Raw genomic sequence first — 20,521 nt, 5'->3', positions numbered from 1 at the left:
GACCTAAAGGTGGTTATGTATTTTTGTCTCTAATAGCTTACCACCTACAAAACGTGTTAAATAGTTAACTAATCCCTAATATCAAGTGATTGTATGTGAAGGGTCAGGCTCGACTAAGTTGGTGGTGGTCAACTTTTATAACAACGCCACTAGTGGTGAAATTATAACGCATTTGTGTAACTTATACGAGTCCTTGGAAAATCTGGATAATAGCAATTAGAAAACGTTATCGATTGTGTGGGGAGGCGACTTTAATATTCAACTGTGTAGCTCACTCATTGAGAAAGTATGTGGCATGAATAATTTAGATGGTTCAAGTAAATCGCATTTTACTTTTAACTGCTATTCAGACAAACTAAATGAACTTATCTATATGCTGGATTTATAATTTTCAAGCAAAATGTCACTCCCATATGCTCCATTCAGGTGTACCTTTAACGGGAGAAATAATCATAGTACTATCGATTATGTTTTAACCTCTAATACTTTGAGCCCTCATGTTCTTAATTTTAACACTCATTCTATACTACTAAGTGACCATTATCCACAATCTGTACAAATCACAAATGGCTTTTTAATCAGAGAACAGAATAGGCCCGCCAAGTCCCTAGTGGAGAACTAGAGATAGACACAGTTAATGGTTTCTCACTGTTTGCGATGCGGGGAAGCCTTTGAGATAAGCCTGGATGGTAATTCACAACCGACGGAGATTATAAACTCTTTTTTAATCATTAGTAAGACTGTGAAGGAGAATTTTCAATCGGTTAGGAAAACAAATAAAGCTAGAAATGGCTGGTTTGATGCACACTGTACCAAGGCTAACAAGAGGCTCACAGAGGTACTTCATAGAAACCTTAGGTGCAGAGCTGAAGTCCAGCAGTGTAGGTCTGTCTACAGACAGGCCCTAAAACAGCGGAAAAGCCGAATAAGGAAAGAGGCTTGGGTTGCATTATGCGAAGCAAGCAGTAAGAATGATAACAACACTTTCTGGAGGATATTAAATTCTGCCCTGTTAAGAGAAGATCTTGGTCCTGGGATCATGGTTGCAATACCCGAGGATGACTGGATCAAACATTTCTCCGCCATCTACTCTGCACAAATCCCTGAATCTGATCCTACTCAGATTTTTAACATCAATGGTAACCCAGACCTTGAACAACAGCTTAGTATTACCCCATTCACCCTAAATGAAGTGACTGACGCAATAACTTCTAGCAAAGGGGAAAAGCACCCGGCCCAATGCCATTCCGGCACAAAGCTAATATCCCTTTGTGGGGGCCCATCTTAACTGTTGTCCTAAGGGCCTGTTGCATTTCCAAATTTCTTCCAACTTGAGCTGAATCTACAATAGTGCCCACATACAAAAAAGGGGATCAACATAATCTGCCCTGTTACAGGCCGATTTCATTCCTTGATTCACTTAAAATAGTGGGTAAAATAATCTTGAACAGACTTCAAGAGTGGACCGAATCTAGGGGTGTTTTGGTGGATATACAATACGGGTTTCGAATTGGGGTGGGGACTATTGAACAAATCCTAACCTGAGCATCCTAGTACGGAAATACACAAAGATCAAAGGTGAAACTTGTATTTGGGGTTTGTAGAACTGTCCTTCACCTTAGACTGCGTTAACCACGCAATTATGAGCGATATGGATGTGAACCTCGCTATTATTTCCTTTCTGAGGGACGTATACTCTGGTACTAAGGCTAAGATCAGATCTCTGAATAAGGGTGAATGTACAAAGCCATTCAGCATAGAAAGAGGGGTGAGGCAGGACTGTCCTTGCACCTTTTCTATTCTCGCTCTACATAAATAATGTAGGCACTGCCCTGACATTGCAACAGAGAGATCTGGCTCAGGTGAGACATCGCCCTGTGCCTGCCCTCCTCTATGACTATGATGCTGTCTTGATGGCACACACCCCAATCTCCATGCACTTGGTACTGATTGATTTTGTTAATTATATGCAGAATCTTGATTTGAATGGGAATCAAACCCAGACATTTATAATGAAGTGCAGCGGAAAACAGGCAAATATCCACGATATCAGAATCCTGGATTCCAGCATTGAATGCACCAACAATTTCTCGTCCTGGGTGTCTTATTTGATTAAGACGGTACACCGACCCACACCATCAAGACAAGGACACTGCTTTTTAGAAGCGCTTTTATGGTATTACGTAAATTTGCCATAAGATTAGGTACAAACCCTCCACAAGAGCTGCTTACTATCCACAAGGCAAAGTCTGTTAGTAAAGCAGTATACGGGGCTAGCATATTGGCAAAACAATTAGTGGAGAACGGGTTTTTAAGGTACCTACTTGCTTCTCCTAAATCTGCTTCAACCTTTGTGTGTCACGCAGAGCTGGGGGCACCGTTTCTCATGTTTATCTAATTAAGATCCAACTGATCCTGCTGTGGCACAAGGTATGGTCGTCGGAGTACTCTGCTCTAAACCGGCTCGTTATATGGGATTGCCTAAGTCAACCCTATACTCGCGTATCTTATGGTTGAGATATATAGAGTGCTTTTGTTGGGATCTGGGACATCAGGAATATTTCACAAACACCAAATGCCTAATTGAAATAAACAGGAAAGACCTGAAGGCCGACTGTCTAACACACCTAGAGAACATTAGGACGTCTGCAGAATTGTTAAAACCCCCTGTTTTAAGAAACTAGCTTATTTCAACTAGTTACGATATGCAACTATACCTTAGACTTGTATCACATTAAAGGCACAGATATATTTTAACTGGTTTAAGAATGGACAATTTTCACTGCGTGGTCACCTACTCTGAGCCAAATAATTGGTCCTCTAATCTGTCAAATGTCCCCTCAACAATGTCTCAACACAGACTACAATGTATGTTGTATTCTTCTGTAAATTCTACAAAAAGTGATGGAAATACTATATATTAAGTTTTTTAAAACACTTCGGGGCCGATTCCGATCTGGGTCAGAAGGGCACCGAACGCAATCCGGCTGGAAAAACTACAAGCCAAACGCGTGTTTTCCGCCCGACTCGTACAGCTGTACGATCGAGCAAGTACGATGCTAGCTACGTGAAATTCACCGATCGAGTCGTTTCCGGGTCCAAACCACTCCGTACGTCTCGGTCGGAAGCTAACCGTGGCGTGCAATGGATGCGATTTACGACCGAGCCAGTACGATGCACGCATCGGACAGCCTGTGAGAGCCGGAGTGTCCGGCTCGCAAAACGTGCGGGTCGTTGCCTCTGGGAGTCCGCGTCGGACCCCCTCTCAGCCGCAGCCCTATGACTCGGACACAGGGGGAGATCCAAGGATACTCCCAACACAGGCATGTACGGTGCGGATGGCACCGACGCGTACCCACTGTAGGGGGCGCACTTGCGCGAGACATACCCATTCAGTCAATGGAAGCCCATGTACGCGTCGTACGACCGGCTCCCATTGACTTCTATAGGAGTCCGACCGAACCGTGTCCGACAGCATACGACCGCATCGTACTCGCTCGGTCGGACTGCAGGAGTTCGGATCGGTCGGAAAACCCCCTGGATCCGGCTCGGTCGGAGTGCTTTCCGACCCGAATCGCAATCGGCCCCTTAGATTTTACTCAATGTCGCCCGTCCCATTTTTTTTTTTACAGTCCTTACCTACAATTGATATCTGTGTAAGAATGTCATCTTTCTATGGAGTGTCTTCAATACCAGGAAGAGCATATTGCAAGAGGAAACAGATAATCCAGATGGATGGGCTAATAATGGCTAGGAGAACCATGCGAGAAATCTAATGTGTGTCACTTTCTGTACTGTATATATTTATCACTGTTGTCTCACATATAATTTTATCAACAAGTTTTATAGAAATCAAGTGGAAATAGGATTGTATGGCAGACCCAGATTTGAGGTTTTTACCTTCCCGTGTTTTCCATTACACTTACACTGTTAGAATTTTAAATGGACATACGTTATCATAAGGTATAGACGAATTTTGGGATTGGCATAGAATGAATTGTTTTAAAATCGAAGTATGATTGTTAGTTTTTGGTACTTTGTATTATTATATGTGCACATTGTTGTGGTACTGAAATGGGATTGATAATGTACTGTTCTATATATTATATATGTTTGTTTATGTTTAATGTGCTTTTATGGTCTAATATTTTTTGACCAAATAAAGTTAAAGAGAGACTATGGCACTCCGATGTTGCAGAATTGTAACATGTACTTGCAGTTTGGTGCTGCCTACGTACCATAGGCCGCAGGTGCATTGAAGAACATAAACCGCAAATTCTGTTCTGCATGTGTAGTAACCTTTAAGATCTTTGGGTTTGGTGCTTAAAGCTGTGATGTAAGACGAGACGTTGACTCCAAATTTGCAAGCATGATATGCGCTGCATTTGTAAAAACCATGTTTGGGTGACAGCCAACTGGTTTTGCTGTCAATTTCGGGGATACATTGAACTAGTTCGCTGCGCATAGATGGTGCTCTGCGAAAAGTGAAGATGAGCTTGTTTGGCAAATATTGACTCAAGGTTGCGTCCGTGAGAACTATTGGCCATTGCTGGTTAATAATAGCTCTGATATTTCTGGCCTGTCTGCTGTATATTGTAATTAGTCTAGCTCTGACATCATTCTCAAGAGTGCTGTGAATACAATCACTGTCAGAATTGCCTGCATTGTTAGTGTTGCTGAGCAATTCTTGTCTGGGTTTAGAGTTAGCTTTTGTCAGGGCCTGTTCTAGAATTTTGTTGTCATATCCCCTGAGAATGAATCTATGCTTAGCTTTCTGCTGATGTTGGAAGAGATCTTTGTCTGCACTGCATACTGTACGAATTCTTAAAAAGTCTCCATAGAGAATGTTGTTGATAAGGTGCTTAGGTTGAAAACCCGAAACACGCAAAATGGAATTGCCCACTGTGGGCTTCCGAAAGAAACATGACTCAACTTTATCTTTTTCAACATAGACTTGCACATCTAGAAAATTGGCTACAAATCTGTCAATGTTAGCAGTAAATTCAAGATTTAATATGTTGACGTTGATTTTGGCAACAAATTCTTCTGTTGTGAATAGTAGAATAGTGTACTGTGGAGTAGCATACAGTGGAGGGACGTGCAGTGTATTGAAGTACACTGTAGTGTCATAAAATGCAGTGGCATAGAGTGTAATAGCATACAGTCTACTGGTGTAGAGTGCAGTGTTGTACAGTTGATTAGCATGGAGTGGAGTGGTGTTTAGTGGAGTGACATAGAGTGGAATGGTGTAGAGTATAATACCGTAGACTAGAGTGGTATAGAGTGGAGTGTATAGAGTGAGGTGGCGTGCAGTTGAGTGTGGTTATTGAAACAGAAGTAGTTGGAAAGTGTTTAAACAGATATAAATGTAATATGGCAGGAAAACAGATCATTTGTTGTAAATGGTAATTTGTGTTAGTATGTGTGATTTGTGATTTGTGTAATTAATGTTTAGGTCGTAATTTAAAAAATACTTAGTTCTATATTTTGCCACAGTATACTGTGGTATGTTTGCAGCATAAGGCTGTACATGCATTTGAGAAGGCAGTATGTGATTGGCTAATGGCTGTGTTTACCAAACTTAAAAGGCAGCCATGCAGTTTTCAGCACATTTTGGCTGCGGTCTGCTTTTCCCTGCATTCTGGGTCCGGGTCTTAGAGTTAGGTAAATAGTAGGTTAGATTGTTGTTCCCTACTTATTAAAACTTTATTAAACACTTTTATTACATTTTTAGAAGGTAGAGAAATATATTTATAATTTTCTGTATATTTTTATAGGAGTTTAGGGATAATTGCACATTTGTTGTTTTATTTTTTAAAGTAGTGCAGTGAGTTGTAGGTATTACAGTGGCACCATAGTATTTTTAGTGAAGATTTAAATATATTAAAAATAGAACATACACTGTAGTACACTCTATTTGTAATACATTGTGTACTACAGTGTATTTATTCTGTATATTTCTAACATTTTGTATTTATTTTCGGTCAATTTCTTTAAATGTATAAAAAATTACAATTATGAATATGTTCTATACCTATTACCACTTGAATAAAGTGGTGATAGGTAGAGGAAAAATGTCAAACCTAATACTTAGCTACTTTGAATGGGAAACACAGAACACGCATCACACAGACAAAGTGTACCTAAAACAACTTGGCTGCCTTTAACTTTTGTCGAGGCAGTCATTAGTCAATCACAAAATGACTAGTCAGCACTATGTACTGCGGTACTTCCGCAAAATACCACAAACCTCCATGAAAATACAGCTACAACACATAACATTAAGTTAAAAAGCCTTATAATTAAAAAATGGTTACCCAACTTACCTGTAGTACCCAAAAGGATCATCTACATACCATATTGTCTAATCCTGCCTAAATTCATGTAAATCCATTTAGTCATGTTTGCAGCTATGCGAGATTCAAAAGTACACAGAAAATGCATTGGTAGAACAAGGAGTTTTGAGACCCCCCTTCTACCTTAGTGCCCTCTTGACCAATCACCACAAAAGTGTGCATCATCTGCAAATTTAGAAGGAAGAATAGGTCTGCAAAGATTTGTTGAAATTCTTCAAACTGGTGCACAATTATTAATGTGAAAATATCTGAAGAACTCCTATCGCTTATTACCATGACTATAACTACAAATTGGCATAGATATGTATATAACTATAATACGTGCCCCCACAATGCACTGCTTATGACCTCACTCATGACATGGTCAGTGACATCACTCATGACATCATTGATATCATCCGGTGACTGTGAGTGTTTCTAAAAAGTATATGAGTGTTAAAATATATCTATGCCAAGGTGTATTGATGAATGAGTGGGTGTATAAGTGCCTGTATGGATGATTTAGTGGGTGCATGACTGACTATTGATTGATGATATGTGTCATTGAATGAATGGATGAGTGACTAATCTGTGTGAATGTCTGTATCAGTCTGTCAATTGGTGTATAAGTGACTGCATTGGTTGGCGAGGAGGTACATGAGTCCCTATATGGATCATTTATTGGTTGCCTGAATACCCGTATGGGTGCCTGAGTGTCTGTTTGGGTGGGTGAGGGTGTGTGTGACTCTCTGGTGTGGGTGATTCACTGGCTGTATGGGTTCATGAGTGTGTGTGAGAGGGACAGAAGGGATGAGTGAGTGTGCATATGGCTGTGTCAGTGAGTGAATGGATGTCTCAGTGGTATATGGGTGAGTAACTGCATATGCGAAAGGCAGTATGTCTGAGTGTTGGAGTATATAAGTGACTGTATGTGTGAGTGAGTGATTGTGAGAGTGGCTGTATGGATGAGTGTGTGCTTGTGTCAGTGACTCTATCGTGAGTAAGTATATGTTAGTATCTGCATGAATAAGTGAGTTGGTGTGTGTATAACTGTATAGGTGAGTAAGTGGCAGTGTGATTGACTCAATGGGTAAGTGAGTAGATGTGTGAGTAGCTCTATGAGTATCTGACAGTGTATGAGTGGCTGTATGGGTATATGAGTAGAAATGTCAGTGGCTGTATTAGTGACTTAGTGGGTATATGAGTGGCTGTATGGTTGAGTGAGTGGATGTGTGTGTGTGTGTAGACCTATGAATTGGTGAGTGGGTATATAAGTACTGGTATGGGTGTGTTTATGGTTTCAAGAATGGTAGTGTGAAAGTTAGAGTGGGTGTATGAATGGTTAGATGGGGTTTGAATGGCTACTTCAGGGATTCTGTGGAAGATGTCATCAGTGATGTCATCAGTGATACCATTTGAGATGTCATCAGATTTGTCATCAGTGATGTCACTGCCCTTGTTATGAGTGATATAATATGTGAGGTCATTAGCAGTGCATTTCAGGGGCGCAAGTTATAGTTAGCTCAGCTAGCTATAACTGCTGAATTTCTCTGGTTTTGTAAGAGTGAAATGACAGCCTAACTATAACGTCCCTGTAACCTTTGTTTTTTTCAGTGAATTTCTACGTTTAAAAAAAATCAATTTCCTAACTATAACATCCCTGTGACCTTTGGTTTTTTAAATGCTAATTGTTAACTATAATGTTCCTGTATCCCTATTTTTTTTTCAATTTCTAAGGTTTTAAAAACATACTATTACTTAATTGTAATGTCCATTTTTTTGTAAGTGAACCTGTACGTTTTTTGTACTTTCTTTCTAAAATTGGATAGTATGTATTATAATTATATAATACACCACAGATTTTGTTAATTTCATATGTCTTTATCAGAAAATATATTAAACTGGTTTAATTTATAACAATTTTGTAAGTCGGCATAAGATTGTTCCATTTACCGTGGAAATTGTGTCATCAGTAAATGTATTTCACCGCCTGAAAAATACACTTAAAGACAATTTTTAAATAAAGTTTCATTCGAAATATGTAGTAAAATATTCCATTAACTTTTCTTTCTATGATCAATTTAGAAAAAAGCCGCCATCTCACCCCAAAATTTTTATTTGCGACTACCGAAGTCATCGCAATGATGTCTATAGTCGCGAGGAGCGTGTGGTTTATACACAGTGTAAAACATATATATAGACATATTCTACAGTATATTTAACAGTAGAGGTATTATTAGTGTACTTTTTAGACTCATATTTTTCTAGTAAGTTTCCAGAATAATCGCCTCTAATCACTTGAACACGTCGTGAGAACGGAAAACAAAAGCAGACATTCAATAGCCACCAACACATCCAAAAATAACATGTAAAAAATCCATTCTGAACATTGCACAACACATATCACTATATCCATACTTCCTTCAAAGCATATTTACACCTATATTTTTGTACTAAGTTTCTTTTAAAACCATCTTTCAGAACTATTTTCCGTTTTTCACGGTTATTCAGGACATCGCAATGGTGTCGTTAACCGTGACAATCGTGCCTTTTCCATAAAGTGAAAACACATACATGAACACACATTACAGTATTTTTTTTGTCCTCATAAAACCTCAATTGAATAAGCACCCTCCCGGTCTTAACCATCCCAGTTGCTTAAATCTTGGGGGTTTGAGCCGAGCTGACAAAGAGGTGTAATCATTGGACACAGTATTCCTAATGCAACCTACTGATCGATGTCTAATAAGCTCCAAAATAACCCAAGCTCTGTTCTTTTCCTAAGACAATTGACCTTTTGATCCAAGTCTCTAATGAATCTCACAGAGTTCCACCAGCTGCACCATGTTGGGGAGGGGGTGCCTGGCACCAATTTTTACACATTTCCCTTCTTGCTAAGAGAATCAGGTAAAAAACAAGTTTACTATGTAGTCCCGAGGGACCATCCCTGCCCTCAGGTGACTGCACAGCGCCGAACAAAATTAAGGAAGGGTTTACCTTAACTTCTTTGCCCAATGCGTCTGACATGGTCTTAACCACATTATACCAAAACTCCTTCAACAGCAGACAGGTGGTAAACATGTGGATGTCATCTGCTTCCTGGGTACCACATGTTGCACATCTGACTTCTCCGCCTCCTCTTATTTTGGACAACTTAAGTGGGGACCAATAGATCCTATGAAGTGTAAAAAAGTGTTTTTCCTTAGTGCAGCAGATTTAATGAAGGAGTAAAGTATGTCTAAGGATACTTGCCATTCGTTTTTCAGCTCCTCGTCCGGCAAGCAATTCTCCCAGACCAGATGGGGGGGGGGCTCAAACTCTTGTGTGATGCAGTGAGTATGTATCCATACCAAAGTGATACTTCCTTCTTTCTTGGTTTTAGGTCTTTCTTGAATGTATTATTGGGAGGAGTAAGCCACTGCTGGTTCCAGCACCATGCTGAAATTTGGTAAAACTTAAACCTGGATAGTGAGTTGTTGGTCAAGTTCCTCCAGGTATCCAAGGACAAGCAGCTACCCCTTCCACTATGTCCCCCCTTAGTGTAACGCCAGCTGATTTCAGTAGTTTTGCTAGGGTGTCTAAAAGGCACTCAGGTGTTTCCGGGGATTCCCACACAGGAGCCCATTCACAGTAATAGGGTATGCCTAGGCATAAGCGACAGTTGTACCATAGTTTTGCAGCAGCATGTAAGATCTTCAGGTGGACTTTTTTAAAGAATTTGACAGCGCCAAATTTGTACATTAAACCCTCTTCCGCACTACCTGCTAACATGGCCGTATACATGTGGCCGACCAAAGTGCCATCTAGCCTAAGGGGAAGCATCCTACAATATTTTAGCTGATATGCCCAGCAATACAATTGAAGATCTGGAAGACCCAAACCTCCATGTGACAGCTTCAGCCTTAGCTTTTTCCAGGATAGCCTAATCCCTTGCTGGCCCATGTGAATGCGGAGATTCTTCCCTGTATTTTAGCAAGAAGACTCTTCTCAAACCCCAAAGGAATATTGTCAAACAGGTAAGCGAACTTGGGCAAAATACACATCTTAACCAGATTTGTCCTCTCATAGTGTGTAAGAGGGAGATTCTGCCATCTTTTCAACAGCTTATCAACTTCCTTAGAGACTTTCATTAAGTTTACTTTAGGGAGTTCTTTTAAATTTTGTAGTATTGTTACTCCTAAGTATCTCAACTCTTTTGACAGTGTAACCCCATGAACTTCCACGTTCCATGCCATAACTTCTGTCTTACTGCTATTAATCTCATATCCAGACATTTTCCCAAATATCTGCACTCCAGTAAATAATTACGGAATGACTTGGTTAGGATCAGACTTGTACATGATCAAGTCATCAGCATAGATAGCTAGCTTCCTAGAGAAGCCACCTATCGAGAAGGGGGTTATGTCCTTATTTGCCTTAGACTTTGGGCCAAGGGTTTGATGTAGGGATCAAAAAGGATAGGAGATAGAGGGCACCCTTGTCTAGTGCCTTGCTCTATTTGTACAGGGGCTGTAAGGTTACCGTTTACTATTATTTGGGCTTGTTGATCTTTATAGATTTTTTTAGGGATCTTCCTGAAGGTCTCGTTAAAGCCAAAAACCTTCAACTTTCTACTAAGATATTGCCAATTGACCCGGTCAAAGGCCTTTGTGACGTCTAGGGTAATTATCGATAATGGAGCACACTGTGTCGTGGCAAGGTCTATTGAGCCAATGAAAGCGTGTACTAGGTCTTTCATATCCCTCCCTGGGAGGAAACCCTTCTGGTCCTCATGAATTATAGGCCCAACAATTTTACTTAGTGGAGCTGTTAATAACTGAGTGACGATTTTATAATCACAGTTCAATAATGATATTGGGCGATAAGACTGACAATGTGTGGGGTCTTTCCCAGGCTTTAAGATTAATGTAATGACAGCCTCATTCCAAGAGTCCGGGAGTGGAAAGATGCCCCTCAGTATTTTGTTGAATAACTTTATCCCAATAGGAATAATTTCTTCTGCCACTAATACATAGATCTCATTTGGGATCAAGTCTAGTCCTGCTGCTTTCCCTCTCTTAGTTTTATTGAAAGCGATAAAGATGTCCTTCCCTGATATATATCCTGGTTAAGAAATAGTAAGCTATCAGGGCTCAGCATTTGAAGCTGTTTTTTAAGAGCCACTGGTCCAAGGCGGCCTCATCCACCACTAAATCCTCCTGATACTGCTTCTGAACAAATTTAGTAAAAGCCAACGCAATGTCTTCCCTATCCTCAACAGCCTGGTCCCCATCTACAGGTTTGATCTTCCTAATATAGTTGTGTGACCTATACAATCTACTCTTCATTGCTAACAGTTTCCCATAGTACTCCCCTTGATCAAAATCTCTCATTTTGATAACCTCCTATTTCTGCAACACATTCCTCTCTATCATGAGTCACAGGCCTTCAACTCTCCCAACTAAACTCTCTTTTTCAGCCCCCTGGAAATGCCCAGACTTCAGGTTTGCACTGCTATTGCTAGCTGATCTTCCAGTGAAGCAATTTTCCTTTTTTCTGATCTGACCCAGGCCACCGAACCGCACTTCAAAGACCCTCTTAGCCAGGCCTTAAAGGTATCCCATACCACGTGCACAGGGGCGGTCGCTGAGTTCCATTTAAAAACGTTGGATGTATCTCTTTCTATCTTACTCATGATGTCTGGTTGTCAGAGTAATCTTCTATTCAAAGTCCACCTTCTAAATATCAGTTTTGAGGGGAGTTCAATTTTTACCTAGATTGCTGCATGGTGTGATAGATGGATCAGTAAATAACCTGTTTTTTAAACTTTACTAACTGCTGAAAGCTCCAAACAATCTTAGAATAGTGGCTGTTCTTTTTTACTGAAAAAAGGAATAAACTCTAGAACCATCATTAATCTTACACAACACATTGCATAAGTTTAGATTATTTAGCATAGAGAGGAGGTAGGGTTTAACTTGTGGAGTAGTAATTTGGGTACTGGGAGAAGATCTATCCAGTTTGTTGTTTAGAAGAATATTAAAGTCCCCACCAATTATGAGAGGGGCTTCAAAGTCAAGCAAGCTAGAACAGAGATTATTCAGAGGAGAGGTATCGTCTTCATTCGGACCATAATAACTGGCCAGGTTATATAAAGTGCAGCAAGATTTAACTTCAGCTACCACCCACAGCCCACTTTCATCTGTCTGCGATCTACATAGTTCTATTCCAGAATTTGATTTGATTATTATGGCAACACCCTTAGAGCAGTATTGTTGGGTCTGTAGCTATAACCTTATCCACCCATCTTTACCTGTTAAATAATGCTAAACATTTGGCACGTAGAAGGTACGTCTCTTGGAGCAGGAGAACCCTAGTGGGGCTTTCTTTCAGATACTGAAGGACCAGCTGCTGTCTCCTTTTAACCCTTAAGCCAGTCCCGTTAAAGCTCAAAATCTCCAGGGACTCCCCACCCGGTGACCTCTCATTTTCCCCCCATCATCTGCTTTCAAGGTCAGGCCACATCTTTCGGGCTCTATTGTGCTAAATAAGGACCATTTTTTTACCCCTATGTTCCCCACCACACGTGCTCCCCCCACAAACCCCCTCCCTCCCAGGGAACCCTCCCTTACTGCCAATTGGCTGGTGCCAATTTTAGCTGCTAACCACCAATCAAAATTCACATATAAACGTGGCTGTCACCACGCACCAATTTCTATGATGGGTGCCGTAACTATTTGACAGCTTTACTGAGTGCCAAGAAACTATACACCTCATCTGTAGTTTGAAAGTTGTGTATTTTATTGGCCCACATCACTTTAAGAAATGCAGGAAACCTTAGCTGTACTTGGGCGCCCATGTCCTTAAGAGGGTCTATTCGGTTGCCTATCTCCCACTTTCTATCTTCTGTCACACAAGGGATGTTGGAAATGATTATAAAAGTTAAATCCTGGACCTGGATAGTTTTTTGCTTAAGGGAGGCCCCAAAGGTTTTTCTTGAGGGTGTAAGATCACCAGAATTTTCCTGGGTATCTTCCGACCGGGTTTTAATTTGCATGGGTCACAAAGTACCTGTTGGATTTCAGATTCCAAAGTAGTGGCGGAGATAACATGTGGGAAAGCTTTTGCCAAAAGATCTATTATAAATGCTTTGCCATTGTCCCCTTCCACTCCTTCCTTAATATCCAAGATCCTGATATTATTCCTTCTGGAGTTATTTTCCAGTCTTTCCAACCTAGCTGATAAGTTGTTCTCTCTCTGCTTAAGCCTGACCACTTCCTGAGTAATATCTTTTGCATCTGACCATAGCTCCAGGGCTTTATTTTCCAGAACCTCCATGTGTTGCGTTAACACTGATAAGTTCACCTCCCGATTACTACATGTGTCCTGAATTCTCCTCTGATGAGTCTCTGAAGTGGAGAAACATTCTTAAAATTCTAATAAGTGGCTGAGCATCCCTTGAACTGAGTCCGGACCTGGTTTATCCTTAATAGCCTCTTCGCCGGATTTGTTAGATGTAGGATTCTGGGACTGGGTTTTATGTGCATCTCCTCAGGTTTCTTTTTCCCCTATCTGTTCACTGCTCCCAAGTGCTGGGACAGAGTCTTACAGTGCTGAGAATCTTTTTGAGACAGGGATTGCTGAGTGGGGGAGAGGGGCATTTTTCTGGAGAGGCAGCTATCCCACTGAGGCCTCCATGTTGAGCTGCGAGTTCAGTTTAAAGTATGACCTAAGAGAAGGAGTCACTTTTTTGCTTTTTCATGGAGATGGCCTTCACTTGTGGGGGTTTAACAGAGAGACTTTTGCTTTTGTTTTTACCCAGAGGAGGAGCTAGGAGCTGTTCAGTTACAGATTCATGTATGGGATTAGACTCCTTGAGGAGCGAAGTATTAGAGCTCAATTTGTACCTTTTACCTATGAGTAAATCGCTGTCATTGTCAACTAATGGGTACACCAACTTATGTCCAGCTATTGACCTGCCCCCCTTAAGTGCACGCTCCTTACCTTCGAGTAAATAGGTCATGAGATCAATAGGCAAAAATCCTGCACCATAGTAGTAAATCGTTTATTTCGGGCACAGCCCATAAAACACATCAGATTAATACAGCAAAAATACTTTTGAATAAATTAAAAGATTGTGCAATGTAAAAACATAAAACATCAGGGTGCAGTTCCCTTACTATAATTAACAATTAAAAATCATTACGTCGTCATAAACAGAAAGAAAAAAGAGAGGGTTTATAATCTAAATATAAACAAATTGCAGGTCTGGTGAGTCCGCCTATATTATACAATTTGGTGGCTAATATTACCACCAATCAAGAGATAATCATGTGTTCACAATGGGGGAGATGTGCAAAATAGCTATCATGGGGGCTATGCAGAAGGAAAAGGTTACCAGAATAAATATGTACATCATTTCATAATCGTACGTTAGATAAAAAAGGAAATGAGGCAAAGGGTGGGCAATGTAGAAGACAAAATCGCAAGGTTTCCTGATTAGGCCTGTGTTTTGTCAAGTTCTCTGTCAAGGTTCGGAATTACGAATGGCCTTCTTCCTTAGTGCCCAAGCAATATACAAATACTTGGAGACTGCGAGAGCTAAGAGTTCTCTAGTATCACTCTTGAAGAGTTTCTCCGCTTCCCAGTAGTGTCCCACACCCATCTGGTTACATGCAGCCAATAGCCATTTTTTACCAGCCTTCCTGTATAGGGGACAGAATAGCATGAAGTGGGACTCGGTTTCCACTACATTTGGGCAATTTGGACAGGAATCGATCTGGCAAGTTGCATTAGCCCATTTAGATGTGTGTGTGTGGTCTCAGGGCAAAACCCCACACCTACATTGAACATACAGACATTTTAACTGGTGTGGACACATTCTGTTCATGTATGGTTCTAGCCCAGGTATACTCTTGTGGTTCAGAAATTTACCCGTGAGAGTGTTAGTCTGATGCACTTCCCAGGTTTTGACTAAAACTGCCCAATATGACTGTTTTGCTCTTAAAGCATCTCCTATTACTATTGAATCTGGGGCTGTCCATAGCTCACTCATGCTTTTTCTGTGCGTTATTTCTTGGATGTGTTTCAGCCATGGTGTTCTCAGATTTCTATCGAGAGCCAGAAGATCTTTCACGCACTCTCTATAGGCTGCCAATTTATTAATGGACCATAGTCTGACCCAATATAGGAGGGGTTTTAGAACCACTGTTAAATGAATAGGGTTGAGAGCCAGGTCTAGGTGTACAGGTGTGACAGAGGGAAGTTTTAAAAGTGTTCTAATAAACCTGTTTTCTACTTTTGTTAAACTTTCAGCATCAGCGTAGCCCCAGATCTGGGGTCCATAAATTGCTGATGCTACAGCTGAAGATTTATATATGGTGATAACCGGAGAGACAGCTCCTCCAGATGGTGCCTTATATCGCCTCACTATGGCAGAAGCTTTCTGATGGAGAGTAGTTTTACTATTTTCTATCTGGGGGCCCCATGCATGGGTGCCGCTTAGCTTCACCCCAATATAATCGAAGTGATGAACTACATCTAGAGGAAACCCCTTTACGGTCACAATACCTCTGCACTCCTTGTGTGGATTAATAATCTTTTCTTTAGATTTGGACGAGTTTAATTCTAGGCCCCTTTCCTCACAACATGTGACAAAGGCATTCAGTTCAGATTGGAGACCCATAGGGGTTCGGGAGATCAGCAGGGTGTCATCTCCAAACATTAATATTGGGGTTGGTATTCCCGCCACTCTCGGGGCATCATGCTTGCATTCCTTCAGTCTCGTCAATGCGTCATTGATAAATAGGCTAAACAGTGTTTGGGCGAGAACGCACCCCTGTCTGAACCCTTTCAAGATCCCTATCTTTTCTGTCATGTCCCCTGTAATGTTCCTTCTGACCCTCTCATATGTGTTGTCATGAAGGAGCCTGAGTACTCTTAATAGATCTGTAGGAATGCCATACCCAGCTAGTACCTCCCACAGTGTGTTTCTCGGCACCAGGTCAAACGCAGCTCTTAAATCAATAAAAGCAACGTATAGATGGTCATGCAACAAGGTGATATATTTTCAGGTTATTACCTTGAAGAGGAGGACCTGGTCCAGTGTGCTGACTTTCAATCTAAAGCCTGCTTGGGACTCTTCCAGACGTTGTTTTGTCGTATCCACTCATTTAGTCTATATAAAACCTGTCTGCAGAAGATTGTTTTTGAGTCATCAGGTAAACTTATCGGCCTGTAGTTTGAGGGGATAGGTCTCCCACCTTTTTTAAAGATAGGTATGACAACGGCACCTTGCCATGAGGGGGGGGTCAAGTTGCCTTTTGCTATTCTATTCAATAAAACATTCAGATAGGTGACCAAATGTCTGATTCAGAAAGCAAAAGGTCTCCCGGAATACCATCCATCCCTGGGGCCTTGCCTTTTTCCGGTTGTTTTATTGCTTTGAGTGTTTCGGATAGAGTAAATGTAAGAGTGAATATACAGCTGATATGGAGGATAAACTAGTCACATTTAATGTTTGGGGTCCTTTGACCTCTTCAGGGCACGAGCTCACTATGATATTATTTTGCTGCAGGCAATCATATAGGCCACTGAAATGAGTAACCCAGGTATCAGGGTTAATCACTGGATCTAGGGAGTTGGAATTGGAGGAGATCACAGCTATAAGTTTCCAGAAGCTTTTTTGGTCACCCTTCTCTAGGGCTTCGGCAATCATAACCCATTGGTCCTCCTCCCATTCTCTTTTGACTTTATCAAAGAGGACTTTATAATCATGCCTGGTCTTTATGATTTCAGGTCTTAAGCCCCTTTTGATTGCACTCAGCAGATGGATCTTTCCTAATCGACAGGCCTTGTTATGACAGTGTTATCTTTTTAAGTACTCCTCTGCTCTGTTCCCTCATGAAGCACGGTCTGAGTGTGTCCATGAGATCGCAGTGTATGGGGATGAAATTAATGTTCTGGATATTAGTTGGGTCAATCTGGGAGAATTTTGACACAAACAGATTCTAAATTAAAGGGAGTTTATTTCCATCTACCACCAATCTGCCCACTTAACATTTCTCATATTTTTGGAGGTTATAATTAGCGCAGTAGATACGACCATCTCCACTTTTGTGTCTCTGAATCTGGTCATAGAAAGGATCCGCTTAATGCCTGGTGGTCACTGTCTGGTCTGGGGATAACTTGCATGTCCTGCAGATCTGGCCAGAGGTCGTTATCCACTAGTATATGATCGATTCTTGATTTGCTAAGACCTCTATTAAAGGTAAAGCGGGGGCAATCAGATTTAGTGTTGCCATTTACTATTCTTAGGCCATGGTCAATGAGGAGCTCAACAATTTGGGTACCCACCTTTGAGGTTTTTGTTAAGTTCTTGGGTTCGCGAGAGGGTGATATTTCTTGATGTCTACACGCTGTAGATATAGGAATGCATGTGTTAGTGTCTCCCGCTACGACTTTTAGGGATTTATGAGCAATCTGTCCCAATATGTTATCTAGCTTACTTACTATTGGAGATTGGGCATTTGGGAGTAGTGACCAAATGTATATATTCACTAGGATTATGTGTAAAGGACCTGATGAGGTATTAATGTTAATTCGGAGGGCAAGTAGATCTTTAGAGACAGTTGGAAGCGTTTTGACCACTGGAAACAAGTTCAATGTTAGCCGTATTAAGAGGCCACCTGATGGTCGCAATACCAATGATGGAACTGCACTTTCGCTAAAGGCAACAAAACCAGGGCGGTGAGCCGGTTTAATAGCCCAAGTTTCTTGAAGCAAGATAATATGATGAGAGTCAATAAACATTCTCCACTCGGGGTCAGAGAGTTTGGACTTGATGCCCGCAATATTCCAAGATAATAGTTTTAGATATTTGCCCTCTGTTGACCCTAAGGCCCGCATAGTCATTGTAGTAGATTCTCCCTGCAGTGTTATATGCTCCCTGTAAATGAACCCTGTGTCCTGCCATCCCAACTCTGCCCTCCTCAACATACGATGGAGACCTTTCAGCCAATGTGGGGCAAAATGATTGAATTGTGGTGCACAGTTCTGGGCAATCGATAGTGAGTCAATCGATGTCTGTCGTGTTTGAAAGGCTGACGAGTTCCCTGGAATTGGGCTTCAGTACACTAGGGGGGGCGATTTGTGACAAGTCCAATGTGTGACAAAGAGGGTTCATTTTTATAGTTATCTGCAGATCTGTATCTGAAGCACAGTTCTAATGCAATTAGGCCCTCTGCTACGGCTACATCCCTGAGAGCCACACCTATATAATCCCTTTCAGGTTTTCCAACATTTATTATATCCTCCCTTATAATTGATCAGCATCCCCTTTTGTAGCGAATCCAATGAATCACTTTGTTCACTAGTCCCTCGTATGTTTCAGTATGGAGCCTCAGGAGCTTTGGGACATTAATCATATACAGATCAAAACATTGGGTATTAGGAGGTCCTTTGTTAATGCCACCTATGTAAGTTTTCTTTATGAGAAGGGAGTGGGACTTATAATTCCAGACTACTTTAGGTGGAATAGCAGATTTAACATGCGTCATTTCCCTTGGAGGAGCACAATCCCGTTTAGGTACATTGTCCTCATACGTGGTGTTATATCTACTTTGGCTTTGTGAGAAAGTAAGTAAGTTTATGTGATGATCAGCTGGCAGATTGTGAGACCTGTTGAAGGGCCTCTTAAGGGGCTCATTTTGTACAGTTCTCTGGGTGTCGCTGTTCCCTCGTGGACTTGACGTCCCCTTGCTGCTACAATGTCAGTAGGTTTTTCAATTTTTCCGATTAACAAATTGGCCATCCTTTCCATAGTCGTCTTTAGTGATTTAACTTCCTCCATAAGAGCATTCAATTGGTCGACCAAGCCCAGACTAGTCGGAGATGCACATGCTGCTGTTGTGACCACTTTTCTGGGTGAATATATGGGATAATTTTCTCCTTTTTCCTGGTTATCCAGGAGCAAGTATTTCTCCGCACAATCGACTTTAATAACAAAGTTGTCTCCATCATTGTTCGCAAGTTCTATCGTGCAGAGAGTAGATTGTTGCCGATGGGCCATCTGTGGGTTTGGCTAGGGGAAGCGATAGCTGGAGTTAAGGCTGAGGAAGTCCCAAAATAAGAAGCTATGCCTCTAGAACTTGGGAGTCAATTCTCCAAGGGACATTTTCCCTTTCTCTTTAGGCCAGATAGTCCTGATTTGGGAGCTAGGAAGACCTCTACCTCCTCTATTAGCTCGTTTATTTCGGTTCAGGTACAGTTTTCTGCAGCATGTCTCGGGATTTTCCTTACACTCCCTGGGCCCATACTTTTGTCAGACACTTTCCTTTTGCCCAATATAATGAGCATTCAAGGGGGATGGCTGTGGAAAGGGAAACCAGGAAAATTACAGGTTAGTTCCAGGAGTCACGGTATACGGTACTCACAGTTTCAGGGTGCCGCTGAGTTTAGACCAAGGGGGGTGGCCCTGACCTGCCTCTGTCTGGCGCTGATGCCTTTAACCTGGGCACACACACGCGTGTCCAGGGCTGCGGGAGTGTCGTGCCCTTTTTTGCGCCTCCTGGCGCAGCAGGAGATTGTCGGCAGCCTCTCTAGCCACAAAGGGTGCTGGGCAGTGTAGTCCTCTGGCCCATCTGACCCCAATGACTCTGTGCTCGTGTCACGTGCTGCGGGAGTGTCGTGCCCTTTTCTGCACCTCCGGGCACAGCAGGATATCGGCGGTGGCCTCTCTCACCACAAAGGGTGCTGGGCAGTATAGTCCTCTGGCCCTCCTGACCTCAGTGACTCTGTGCTTGCAACCCGCGCTGCAGGAGTGTTGTGCCGTTTTCTGCACCTCCGGGCACTGCAGGAGAACGTTGGCGGCCTCTCTAGCTGCAAAGAGTACTGCGCAGTGTAGTCCTCTGGCCCCTCTGACCCCAGTAACTCTGTGCTTGCATCCCGTACTTATGCCTCTCTTTCTTCCCCTGGTTCCAAGAGCTGGATAAATGCCTCTTTCTTCCCCTGCTCTCCCTGGTTCCAGGAGCTGGATAGATGGTTAATTTTTGGGGCACACCCCCTTTCACAAGGTAAAGCTGCCCAGACCGCTGAGCTGCTGGCAACAACCTCCACACAGCCTCTCCATGATTTCCCCAGGAGGCTGCAGAATGTGCTGACTCTGCCAAAATTCACCCCAGAGCTAGATCCGGGGCTTCCAGGTCGGG

Source organism: Triturus cristatus, chromosome 1_2 (genome assembly GCF_964204655.1).
Source record: "Triturus cristatus chromosome 1_2, aTriCri1.1, whole genome shotgun sequence".
Taxonomy (NCBI): Eukaryota; Metazoa; Chordata; class Amphibia; order Caudata; family Salamandridae; genus Triturus; species Triturus cristatus.
Note: the sequence above shows the minus strand (reverse complement) of the source record.